General features: G+C 43.4%; 1 pseudogene; it reads right to left on the bottom strand.

Moving 5' to 3' along the window:
• Positions 1-302: 302 nt before the first annotated feature.
• LOC131759962 (ubiquilin-1-like) lies at positions 303-2,034 on the bottom strand (annotated as a pseudogene).
• Between the last annotated feature and the right edge of the window lie 10,111 nt (positions 2,035-12,145).

The following is a 12,145-nucleotide window of genomic DNA, read 5'->3' as shown; positions in this document are numbered from 1 at the left end:
TTGTCCGAGATTAGCGTTCTGAGAATAGGTGAAGCCCAGACCCAAGACCATACAATATGATCAATCCCTCCCCCACAAAACAATTTGGGCCCACCTGCCCCCAAATTGACAGCACACATAAGATCCAAGCCATCTTTTTTAATGTAGAACAGGTTTGGACACTGAGGGGAGGCTCTACAAGTGCGCTCGTGATCTGAACAGGAGGAATTCCCAAAATAAGCTCCTCCCCTCCCTCCCCTTCTCTTTCCTTCGCCTGCCTCCTCTCCACGGGGTGGTGCATTGTGGGCATCTGCTGGAGGGACCTAGGCCTCCGGTTTTCCCAGCAGCCTCTCAATGGCAGCATGGATACCTCCACCCATGGCCATGAGGGCCTGAAGATTGGCATCGTGATTAGCAAAACCCATGGCCTTCAGATGCTCCAGTTCTTGCCGGTAGCGGCCTTCAGTGAGGGGGGATGAGGACATTGAGGACTGGGTAGACTGGGAGCAAGCATTGGCCAGAGCGTGGAGGAGCTGAAGAACGGCCAAGGTGGGTTGCACAGGGTCTTCTCTGCGACCCTGTCCTCCAGCCCTAGTTTCAGAAGCTCCTTTAGCCTCATGTGGTCTGCCTGGATCCCATAAACAAGGTCCCAACCCAGGCTCCTCCCTGGACAATATCTGCAGGCCCTTTTCTATCTGTGTTAATGCCTGCAGTGCCCATGGGTTGGTGAGTATGGGAAGGAGGGGAATATGATGTCGCAGGGGGCTGCCTGTTGCCAGCTGGTGGAGCAGAGCTGGATTTTGCTGCAGGAACTGTAAGGCTTTACGCAAGGCAGAGGGTGACGGTCTCAGCCGACCAGCTGGAGCAGCTTTCCCTATGGGCTGCTGGCTCTCCTGGAAGGAAAGACCCTGGCCTGAGTGTAAGTTTGACAGTCCAGTCCTTCACCCTGAATTAGCCTGGTTTGAAACCATGCGCCGGGACTGGACAACTACCGCTGCACTGACTTCCTGTGCCAATGGCCTAGCAGGTGCAAAGTCTGCGGGGACTGTGGTGGTGGTGTTAGTACTGTGGTGGGGATTGGCCCACCCCCTCTGCAAGGCTCTGAACCTGGGCTGTGGCCTTTGGAGGCAACCCAAGGGGCCAGAGTGGAGAGCCTGAGGTGCTGGATATCAGAGCAGACAGGACGCATAGCATCGCCACCACCTGGCACTGCCTTCAAGGCTTCCAGCTCCCGCTTGTCCGTGTGCAGTGGCTCCTGTTACTGGGCCGGGTTCTGCAAGTTTTCCAGAGCCTTAAGTGCTGGCTTGGGTTTCTGTTCTGGTCTTGAGGATTCAGGAACATGGCTGGCATTGGCTCATTTCTCACTCGCCTTGAACCACAGGGTCTTCCAAGAACTGACCCCTTCCCCCTGCCCCCCACGGACTCAGGGTCAGCCAACAGGGGTTGAGTCAGCTGGCCAAGGAAGTCAGCTAGCTAAGCAGAGCTCTGGGCCAGCCGGCCCAGCCTGGCTAGCATCCTAGCACTCTCCGAGGTGGATGGTTCAGAATGATGGGTGCAGAGGCGGGCAGGGCCTGGCAGAGTGCTGGGACCGGGCAGAGCTCCTTTCACACGGGTTCTCACCACCAGGTGGACCGTAGTGCCATCAAGGATGCCTCGCCAACTCAGTATGTCTTGATCCCGAAGGATCTTTCCGGAGAAGATGAGCACCAGTCCGTCAGTGTCACAGTGAAGGCATTTGGAGATCTGTTTCTGAAAGTGGCGGATGCTGCTGTTTTCTGCCAGCATAAATTCCTGGCAGTCGTGTGGTGTCTTGACAGACACTCTGATGATGTGTGATGGTGGCTCCCGACCAGACACCAGCCAGCTGTCCCCTGCTTCTTCCCTAGCCCGTGCCATATTTCCTCAAGAGCAGAATTCAGGGGCCCCTGAGGATCTGAAGAAGCCTCGATGTAGCACTTAGCACACCTGAGTGCAGGGACCAGTAGGTGTCCCGTGATGTCCTCTCATCCAAGTCCTGTGGACCCCACCTCCCAATGTAGCCCTGAAGCCACCTGTCTTCCATTGGGTGGCAGCTGCCCTTCTCCAGAGCCAGCCTTAGGGGGATGTCAGTGATGAGGTCACAGTTGAGAGGTAGACATGAATGGTGGAAGGACAGTGGTCTCTACCACCTGCCTGAAGTTGGCTTTCTTTACCATTTGATTTAAGTAACAGTAGAAAAAAATGAAATGTTCCTGTCTAAAAACATGTTTCGCACCAACCTGTTTCACTGTTGAAAATCATACCACTTGAGTCTGATAGGTGAATATAGCTCAGCAGAAAACGTACTAGTCTAAGAACTAGCTTAGGAAGTGCTAACTCTAGTCACCTATATTCTACTAAATTACTGTATACCATCTATGGCCCAGTCAGGTCTCAAGTTGCTATTTCTATATGAATGGAATCAAGATATGTATAATTAGTCCACCAGCCTTGGAGTGGTGGGGGTCTTGAGGCAGCTTGCATCTCTGAAGCTCACCAGGCTGGGTAACCCATCTACATGGTTCTAAGAAAGAGAACAACATGGTCTCTGAGAATTTGGAAACAAAGTTGCTCCTAGAGAGAAAAACTATGATCTCAAGTCCCAGAGGGTCAGACCTAAGACAAGAGAAATTAATGAGAAAGTAAGGTTTGACTTTAGGTCTTTTTGACTTAACAATTATTTGATTTGAGGTATATTTGAGGAGGAGAATTGTCACTTGGGAGGGGACATATTTCAGCTGTAAAAGCAGATAATAGTGACTCTCTAAGGCACTGTTTTGACTCCTCCAAGCAAATGAGCCCCAAGAGTAATGTCTAATCCCTGAAACAATTATATTTTTTACTGTGAAGATGGATACAACAGGCTGTCTTAGGCTTTTTCCATTGCATACTTGACCATTTTTTCTGATTCTAGAATTTCAAAGGACTACAAAGGTAGGATCTGGTTGCTTAGAATGCCAGGAGATTCTGTTAGATGGGGGCAACGTGAACACCTAGATCCTTCTACAACTACATTGTTTATGATATATTAATATGTGTTCTTAAACTTCAGTTAGTTTGAATGAGTGTTCTCCATGTCCAACCTATATCAAGACCCTGATAAGTTGTCATTTCTGAGTTCAAAAGACTTTTTCAGTCCCAGTAAATTTCACAGTGATCCTCATGGCTGGCTGGCAGCCAGCAGCCTAGTGGGCCTCTCCTGGTAATGTCCAGGCCTCAGAACAACTTCTGTTATACAAATATCAGTACCAAACCCAATTCCCATTGGGGATTCCAGTTGGATTGCCCTCAGCAGGATCAGATATTCAATTTAATGTTTCTGGCTTTTCCTTAGCTAGTATAGCTTTTACATTAATGTGTAGCAGAGGTTGAAGAACATTCCAGGTAACAATTGTCTGGAATCACCTTTGCATATCTCATAGTTCCAGGAAGTTTTTTTCCCTCACAGTCTTTGAGGTGAACCATCTTTCATCTTCTCTCCTACAGGCTCTATTGCCAGTGTCTAAATGTCTCCTGCCCAAGTTGATGACCTTTCCCAGTCCATTTATAGACTTGTGTTTCAAGTAGGGGTCCTGGCCACACAGCCCATTGAGTTCTTCGTCATAAGGACCACACTTTATTCTTCCTGAGGAGCTGGCATCATTTGACTATTTTTATATTGTACATACATTTCTTTTTTTTCACATTTTGTACTTTATTTTTTTTAATGGAGTATAGTTGCTTTACAATGTTGTGTTAGTTTCTGCTGTACAGCAAAGTGAATCAGATATACGTATACATATATCCCCTCTTTTTTGGATTTCCTTCCCATTTAGCTCATCAGAGGTTATTGAGTAGAGTTCCCTGTGCTATACAGCAGGTTCTCATTAGTTATCTATTTTATACATAGTACTGTATATATGTCAATCCCAGTCTCCCAATTTGTCCCATCCCCTCCTTCCTCCCTTGGTAACCATAAACTTGTTCTCTACATCTATGACTCTATTTCTGCTTTGCAAATAAGTTCATCTGTACTATTTTTCTAGATTCCATATATAAGTGATATTATACGATATTTGTTTTTCTCTTTCTGACTTACTTCACTCTGTATGACAGTCTCTAGGTCCACATGTGCAAATGGCACTATTTCGTTCCTTTTATGGCTGAGTAATATTCCATCGTATATATGTAGCACATCTTCTTTACCCATTCTTCTGTTGATGGTGTATATATATTTCTTTTAAATTTATAAAATAAAATAAAACACTCAATTTACTATTTATTTAATCAATTTAAAATTTACTATTAAGAAAAAAAGGGAGCTTGGAGTCTCTAGAGCCGATATAGCCCTGGTTTAAACACCAGTCACAATTTCATGACCTTTGACGAGTCTTTTACCCTTTTTAAGCCTACTTTTTATCATGTATGATATGGTAGTTTTCCACAGACTTGTTTTCAAGATTCAAGGAGATAATGTTTATAAAGTGCAACTCACAGTACCTGGAACAGAGCAGATACTTGTTAAATACTGAGTATTATGTCTTTTGGTTTGGGATTTCAAAGGGGAGGAAGGCAATTCACATGGAGATGGAAAGGTAAATGTTTGGTAAATAAATGTTTTCTTGGCAGTGTTGAGACAATGGGACACAGGGTTTTGATTAAATAGGACTTGCTAAGCTTCCCCCAGTTTACCACACCTAATTCATATTATAATTTAGTTATCTATGCTGATAGTTCTTCTTCCTGGAACAGGCCCTTTATCTAAATTATTTTGGGCAATTGAGGAGAAGATAACAAGAAAATCTTCCTGAGTCTTATGTCTCTTAAAGATAATCAACCTAAATTAATCCTCGCATTTTGGGGTGGCAAATTTTGTTCTCTTATAGGACGAACCTGGAGCTGGCGTATATTAGAACCCTTTGCTGCCATGATAAGGGGAATAATACATAGCAATGAACGGGCTCTTGACTTTCTCTCCACAAACCTGATTCTCTCAGTCTCCCCCACATCAACTAACTTTACATCCAAGACAGTTAATGTCAGAACAGAATCTCAGACTTGCCATTTCCTCGAGTTCTCTGCTCTTCTAATAAAATTATCATTCATCCAAACACAGGAATCACCCACAATTCCTCTCTTTTCACATCTAAGTCATCAGCAAGTACTATGGGCTTTCTCTTCAAAGTATATCCTGAATCTGATCACCTCCATACTTTCAATACTGCAATAGCCTCCTCGCTGGTTTCCCTACTTCCTTTCTTGGTCCTTTTTTTTTTTTTTTTTTTTCCTGCGGTACGCGGGCCTCTCACTGCTGTGGCCTCTCCCGTTGCGGAGCACAGGCTCCGGACGCGCAGGCTCAGCGGCCATGGCTCACGGGTCCAGCCGCTGGGCGGCACGTGGGATCTTCCCAGACCGGGACACGAGCCCGTGTTCCCTGCATCGGCAGGCGGACTCTCAACCACTGCGCCACCAGGGAAGCCCCCTTGGTCCATTTTTGACTAATTTCCACAGTAGTGTTTTGGGCTGGTCTCAGTCAATCCATCACCAATGCTGTGGCTGGACCTGGCCTTGTGGTTCTTATTATGATTGCAAGACACCCTCAGTGATAACCGTCAGGGAACTTTGAAAAAGACAAGGTTTCTTACTTACAGGTCCTGGAAGTTACATAGCACACTTGGGGCCACATGGCAATGTTGTGGGTAGAAGGAGAAAAAAAGAGTCTGAGGTTCTTCTTTTATTAGGGTCAAGGGTGGGCACCTAGGATTTTACGGGTTCACTATTTACTGGTGGATTTAAAACTTAACAACAAAAATTTAAATTGAGGGAAGAGAAAAAAATAAGTGGTTCAAATAGTTATGGAAATCAACCACAACCTCTAAAGCAAAGGAAGTATCAGAGGGGGGTGCACCCTGACTCTTTATTTAGTCCTGTGGTTAGCAATGTGTTTTTAGGGAGATAGCCATCTTTCAAGTGGATGTCTCTTTGATTTGGATGCCTGGGCAACCAAAGCCCCAGTTAGGCTCTTGCAGTACAAAAAAGAAAAAGAATAAAACTGTCTGGGCTGACACTACAAGTAGCCAATGTGATCATTAAAAAATATATTATAGATCAATTAACCTCAACTCTTTACCCAAAACCACCAAAGATTTTCCTATTACATTTGAATTAAATCTAAATGCCTTCCCAAGATTAAAATGGGGCTTCCCTGGTGGCGCAGTGGTTGAGAATCCGCCTGCCGATGCAGGGGACACGGGTTCGTGCCCTGGTCCGGGAAGATCCCACATGCCGCGGAGCAACTAAGCCCGTGAGCCATGGCCGCTAGGCCTGCGCGTCTGGAGCCTGTGCCCCTCAACGGGAGAGGCCACAACAGTGAGAGGCCTGCATACCGCAAAAAAAAAAAAACAAAAAAAACCCAAGATTAAAATGCCCTAATAATTTGGCCCATGCCTGACTCCATGACCTCACCCCTTGAGCACCCTGCTTCAGTCACAGCAGCCTTCTTGTATTCCTGCTTCTGCCTGCTTTTTTTTTTAAACCTCTTTATTGGAGTATAATTGCTTTACAATGGTGTGTTAGTTTCTGCTGTATCACAAAGTGAATCAGCTATACATATACATATGTTCCCATATCTCTTCCCTCTTGCGACTCCCTCCCTCCCACCCTCCCTATCCCACCCCTCTAGGTGGTCACAAAGCACCGGGCTGATCTCCCTGTGCTATGCGGCTGCTTCCCACTAGCTATCTATTTTACGTTTGGTAGTGTATATATGTCCCTGCCACTCTCTCACTTTGTCACAGCTTACCCTTCCCCCGCCCCGTGTCCTCAAGTCCCATTCTCTAGTAGGTCTGTGTCTTTATTCCCGTCTTACCCCTAGGTTCTTCATGACCTTGTTTTTTCTTTTTTTTTCTTAGATTCCATATATATGTGTTAGCATACAGTATTTGTTTTTCTCTTTCTGACTTACTTTACTCTGTATGACAGACTCTAGGTCCATCCGCCTCACTACTACTAACTCAATTTCGTTTCTTTTTATGGCTGAGTAATAGTCCATTGTATATATGTGCCACATCTTCTTTATCCATTCATCTGATGATGGACACTTAGGTTGCTTCCATCTCCTGGCTATTGTAAATAGAGCTGCAATGAACATTTTGGTACATGACTCTTTTTGAATTATGGTTTCCTCAGGGTATATGCCCAGTAGTGGGACTGCTGGGTCGTATGGTAATTGACGTGCCTATTGCCTGGGAACTCTTGCTTTGGCTAACTCACATCTCTGCTTAAATGCTCTCTTGAGTGATGGTCTCCCTGATAAGACTCCAAAACAGTTCACTGTCGATTTTCCTCTTTAGCCTGTGTTTCTTCTTAGCTTCTCTCATTGCTTAAAATTATATTGATTACTTGGTGACTGTCCCGTCTCTGTTGGCTTCGTGAAGGCAAGGCTTTGTGATCTAGAGCACCTCCTAGCTCTGGGACATAGGACAGGACCTGGCATAGAGGGGGTGTTCAATTAATATTAGCTGAATAAATAAATGGATCTTTAACTCCTCCCTTTTCTTAACCTTGCACACCCCATCTTATCAGAAAGTTTTATAAATTCAGTGTCCAAAACATGTTTTCAGTTGTCCACTTCTTGTCATCTGCCCCAGTGGAGAAGCCTAGTCTAAGCCAACACAGTCTCTCACCTGAATGACTGCAGGGGTCTTTGCCTTGACTCAGCTGTCACCACAGCTACCCTCTCATTCACGCTCCACATAGATGAGAATAAAATCCACACTCACAGTAGAACCCTCTGTGATCTTGCACTCACGTCTCTTTCCCACCTCACCTTGAAGTACTCTCCTTCTCATTCTCTCTACTCTGGACACACAGGCGTTCTTTCCTTTCCCTACAAATGTATCGAGCTCTAACCAAACTCAGGGAACTCTTTTATACTTTCCCCTCTGCCTGAAACTTTCCTCCCCCAGCTCTCTGAATGTCTGGCTTCCTCTTATCCTTCAAGTCTCTGCATGAATTCTTCCTTCAGAGAGATAACTCTGACCCTTCTAAAATTATATCTATCCTCCCCTTACATACACAAGCAAAATGCCTTGTTTATTCCCTGCATGAAGTTAATTTGAATTGTAATTCAATAATTATTTATATAATAGAAAATTATATAGAATAAAGATAAAAGGTGTTGTCTCTAAAAGCACTGGCCCAAATCCCAGCTCCTTCATTTATTAGCTGTGCAACCTTGAACTAAACCCACATAGCTATCCCTTGCTTTACTCATCTGTTAAATAGGTTAATAATAATACCTACCTGGGCTTCCCTGGTGGCGCAGTGGTTGAGAGTCCGCCTGCCGATGCAGGGAACACGAGTTCGTGCCCCGGTCTGGGAGGATCCCACGTGCCGCGAAGCAACTGGGTCCGTGAGCCATGGCCGCTGAGCCTGCGCGTCTGGAGTCTGTGCTCCGCAACGGGAGAGGCCACAGCAGTGAGAGGCCCGCGTACCGCAAAAACAAAAATAATAATAATAATAAATACCTACCTTATAGGGTTGTAAGAATTTAATGAGTTAATAGGCAGAGAGTCTATAGAACAGGCCTAGTTCACAGTGAGTGCTCTGTGTTAGCTACTCTTTTCTTTCTTTTTTTTTTTTTTTTTTGAAGGTCTGTTATCTCCACAATATTGTAAGCTTCTTCAAGCAGGAACCATATCTATCTTGTTCACCATTGTATTTCTACTACCAAGCACATTTTCTGACATATATGAAGGGTTTAGGAATTATTTATTAAACTAATGAGCTCCAAAAGGCTACTTAATAACTTGGAAAGTTTCATGGTATATTGTCATGTTGAAAAGGCAGGTTATAAAAGTCTATATACAATATAATCACAGTTTTGTAAAATATGTGGAAACACAACCATCATGTTATTAGCAGTGCTATCTGGGTAGTGGAATTATTGATGTTTTTTATATTCTTATTTTAATTATTTACATTATCTAATAAATATTATCATATATATATAGCTCAAACTGTGAAAATAAGTCAACTTACATTTCTAGAAAAGAGGTCAAATTAACTATTAGAAGAGAGGAGGTTTTATTTTTCAAGGATGCACATGTTTGTTTGCATGAGAATCAAAAAAACTGTCTAAAATAATAATTCATAGTGTAACTGGTAACAGCATAGTTTCACCACAGCAATATCCATTCTGAAAATATAATGCAAAAATTTTCACTCAAAATAACCAAAAACAAATGTAGTGCTTAAACCTGAGTAAGACTTATGTGAAGAAACTACACATTCGTCTCTCTTGTGTCTGTTCTTTCTACAGACACAAGTGAAACTTGAATGGAAACATTCTCTGTTTTAAAAGGAAAGACTGTCTCTTGCGAACCCCTCAATTCTCCTCTAATTTATGCATGTAATAGAAAGCCATTCAAGATCTCCTTTGGTCTTTTATGAAATTTGACATCTACTATAAAGTATATTTAGAAAAATAACCAAAATTGGACAATGGCATTTGGCAAAGGATTGATGAGTCAAGCATTGAGTGTTTTGTCATTAAATATTTCAAAGTTAAAATTGAAGTAGTAGATTAAATTTAAAAACACCAAAAATACATACACATGTACACATATGCAGGATACGGTAAAGAAAATATTTCAATCCAGTGTAGATACTTGCAGGAGTCAGGGGTGCAAAAATTCTAATGAAATACCACAAATCGTACCCCTCTTCACTTTCTAGAGGTAAGGATTAAAGCATTAATTAACTTGATTTAGTGCAGTAGTTAAGAGTGTAGACTCTGGAAGTACACTAATTTCAAATCCTGGCTCTATTATGCAGGAGCTATAAAACTTTAAGCAAAGTACTTCATCTCTCTTTATGCCTCAGTTTTCCTCATCTGAAGTTAGGAATAATAATACTTACTTGCATTAAAGAACAATTGCGTGGATTCAGATGTAAAGAGCTTGGAACGGGGCCTGGCTAGAGAAAAGCCTCAATAATGTTAACTGTTATTTAAAATTAAGTGTAAGTAGTGAAACCCTAAAAATAATCTAGAAAAAAATGTACCAATGTATTTATGACAGAGATATTAGGGGAACATCTTTAAAAAATAAAGAACACAGATGCATAAAAGCCCTTTCTGGTTTTTGGATGATACCTTTCTCTTAAATTACTATCCAACTACTGGGCTGGCTATTTGTTGTGCAAATCAGCTTTTCAAGCTTCATTGCTCTTTGGCTTTCTAAAAAATCTCTTGGTCTGAGGAAAGGGTACATTTTCTTTGGGAAGAGCAAGGTCATACTAGGCCCAATATGACCAAAACTATGACTCTGCTTCTCTTCTATCCACACAACCCCCTAGTGTGGGGTCCTTTCAAGGCCCAGATTTGTGACTGAGACCACTGCTGATGTCGTGTGAGAGTCGGAGCAGGGACTGTAAATGGGACATCTCTGGAGGCCTGCCATTTCAGTAACATCAGCCTGAAGGCATCTCCTCCCCAAACTCCAACAGTCTTTATCTTCCCAAGCAGAAGCCCTGGTCCTCTGAGATTATTTGATTCATATCTACTTAGCCTCCTCAACCACTTTCTCATTTGGTCACTCATTTCTTCATTCATCATTCAACATTCACTTATTCAATCATTTATTGAATGTTTCCTATGTGCCAGGTCCTACATCAGCTGCTAGGTGGAGGACAGTGACCTTCCCCACCTCAGGAACCCCCTTCCTTTGGACACAACCACAGAGCTGAACATGGAGCTGTTGAGTTCAGTCTCCAATGAGGCTAGAGCAAAGATTCCAAACACACAATCAACAGTTGAGGGCTCTCCATAGGAGAGGACCAGAGAACAATCCAATAAATGAGCACTCTCTTCTCTACCCAGGACTTTTAGACCCAGATTCCCACCTACTGTCTGCCCTGGTGAGCTGGAATTTATGTCACATGAATACTCAGGCTTTTCGTGGCCCATATGAAAGGTAAATAAAAGCAACATTTCTTTCCCTGAATTTTTTCTCAGACCTACCTGGCCTTCCAAGTGTTGAAATTAGAGATTACAGTAGACAACTTCAGCGGTCAGAAGCAGTCCCAGAGCCTTCTTAGTTGCAGGAAATGAAGAGGCAAGACTTTCGTCTGCCTTTCCCCTAGCCCCACCATAAACAACAGTTCATTTGATCTGGACAAGAACTCCCTCACTGATGGGGAGTGAAGAGCGGGTAGAAAGGAGGTTTGAAGCCTTGTGCTTCACCTAGAGATTAAAACATAGAACAATGGGAGAAAGTTGCCCCCAAAGCTCATTTCATCCCTAAGCCATGTGCTGGTAGCTAACAGGTAAAGACAGGTTGGTCCAAGTATCCTAGGTTCCAGGCAGAACCTGCTTCTCCCTAAAAGGACCCTAAAAGGATAAAACTCTAGCAGACTGTGTTTTGTGTATATGCTCATACACGTGCACAAAAGTGTGCCCACGTGAAGGTGTATTAAAGGGTGAATATGCATTTTGTGTTAGTGTATTACTCCATAATGTGCTTACCTGTGTGAGCCCACTGGCACATTTATTTGCTGGAAGGCATGGTTCACTCACTTGATTAATGAATTGTAACACTTTTGCCCCAGAAGCACATGGGTATTGGGAAGCATCCCTGAGTGCAAATGAGAATTTGGTCTGAGATGCTGAGAGCACTTCCTGTGTGCTATGCACACCCTGCCTCAGCGCGGGGTGTACATAAAGGTTCTTCTGCTGAAGTACTTTTCCCTCCCCTCTCGAATATTTACCTACTTCATTCTTACCACTTTTCAGATTTTAGATTGGAGTACCTGCTCACCGAACCCTTCCCTCTCTCCCCAGACTAGACCAAGTCTCTGTTATGCTCTTTCACAGTTCCCCATCTTTTATAGCACTTATCATAGTTTGTGATTATATATAATTAGTACTGTTTGAACAGCTCCAGCTACCATCATACACTCATGAGGGCAGGATCATGCCTCTTTTACTCACATTGAATTCCTAATCCCTAGCAGAATGCTGAGCACAGGGTACGTCCTCAATTTCTGAGCTAGATATTGCAAGAAAGACAAAATCCAGAACAAGCTGGGTCCATGGCAGTGGAATCAACTATAAATCTGGCTACCAGGGACAGTAACTTTGTAACCTTGGTGAGATCAGGGAATCTTA

This window comes from Kogia breviceps, chromosome 7 (assembly GCF_026419965.1).
Source record: "Kogia breviceps isolate mKogBre1 chromosome 7, mKogBre1 haplotype 1, whole genome shotgun sequence".
Classification (NCBI taxonomy): domain Eukaryota; kingdom Metazoa; phylum Chordata; class Mammalia; order Artiodactyla; family Physeteridae; genus Kogia; species Kogia breviceps.
This window is presented reverse-complemented; position numbering and strand designations above follow the sequence as displayed.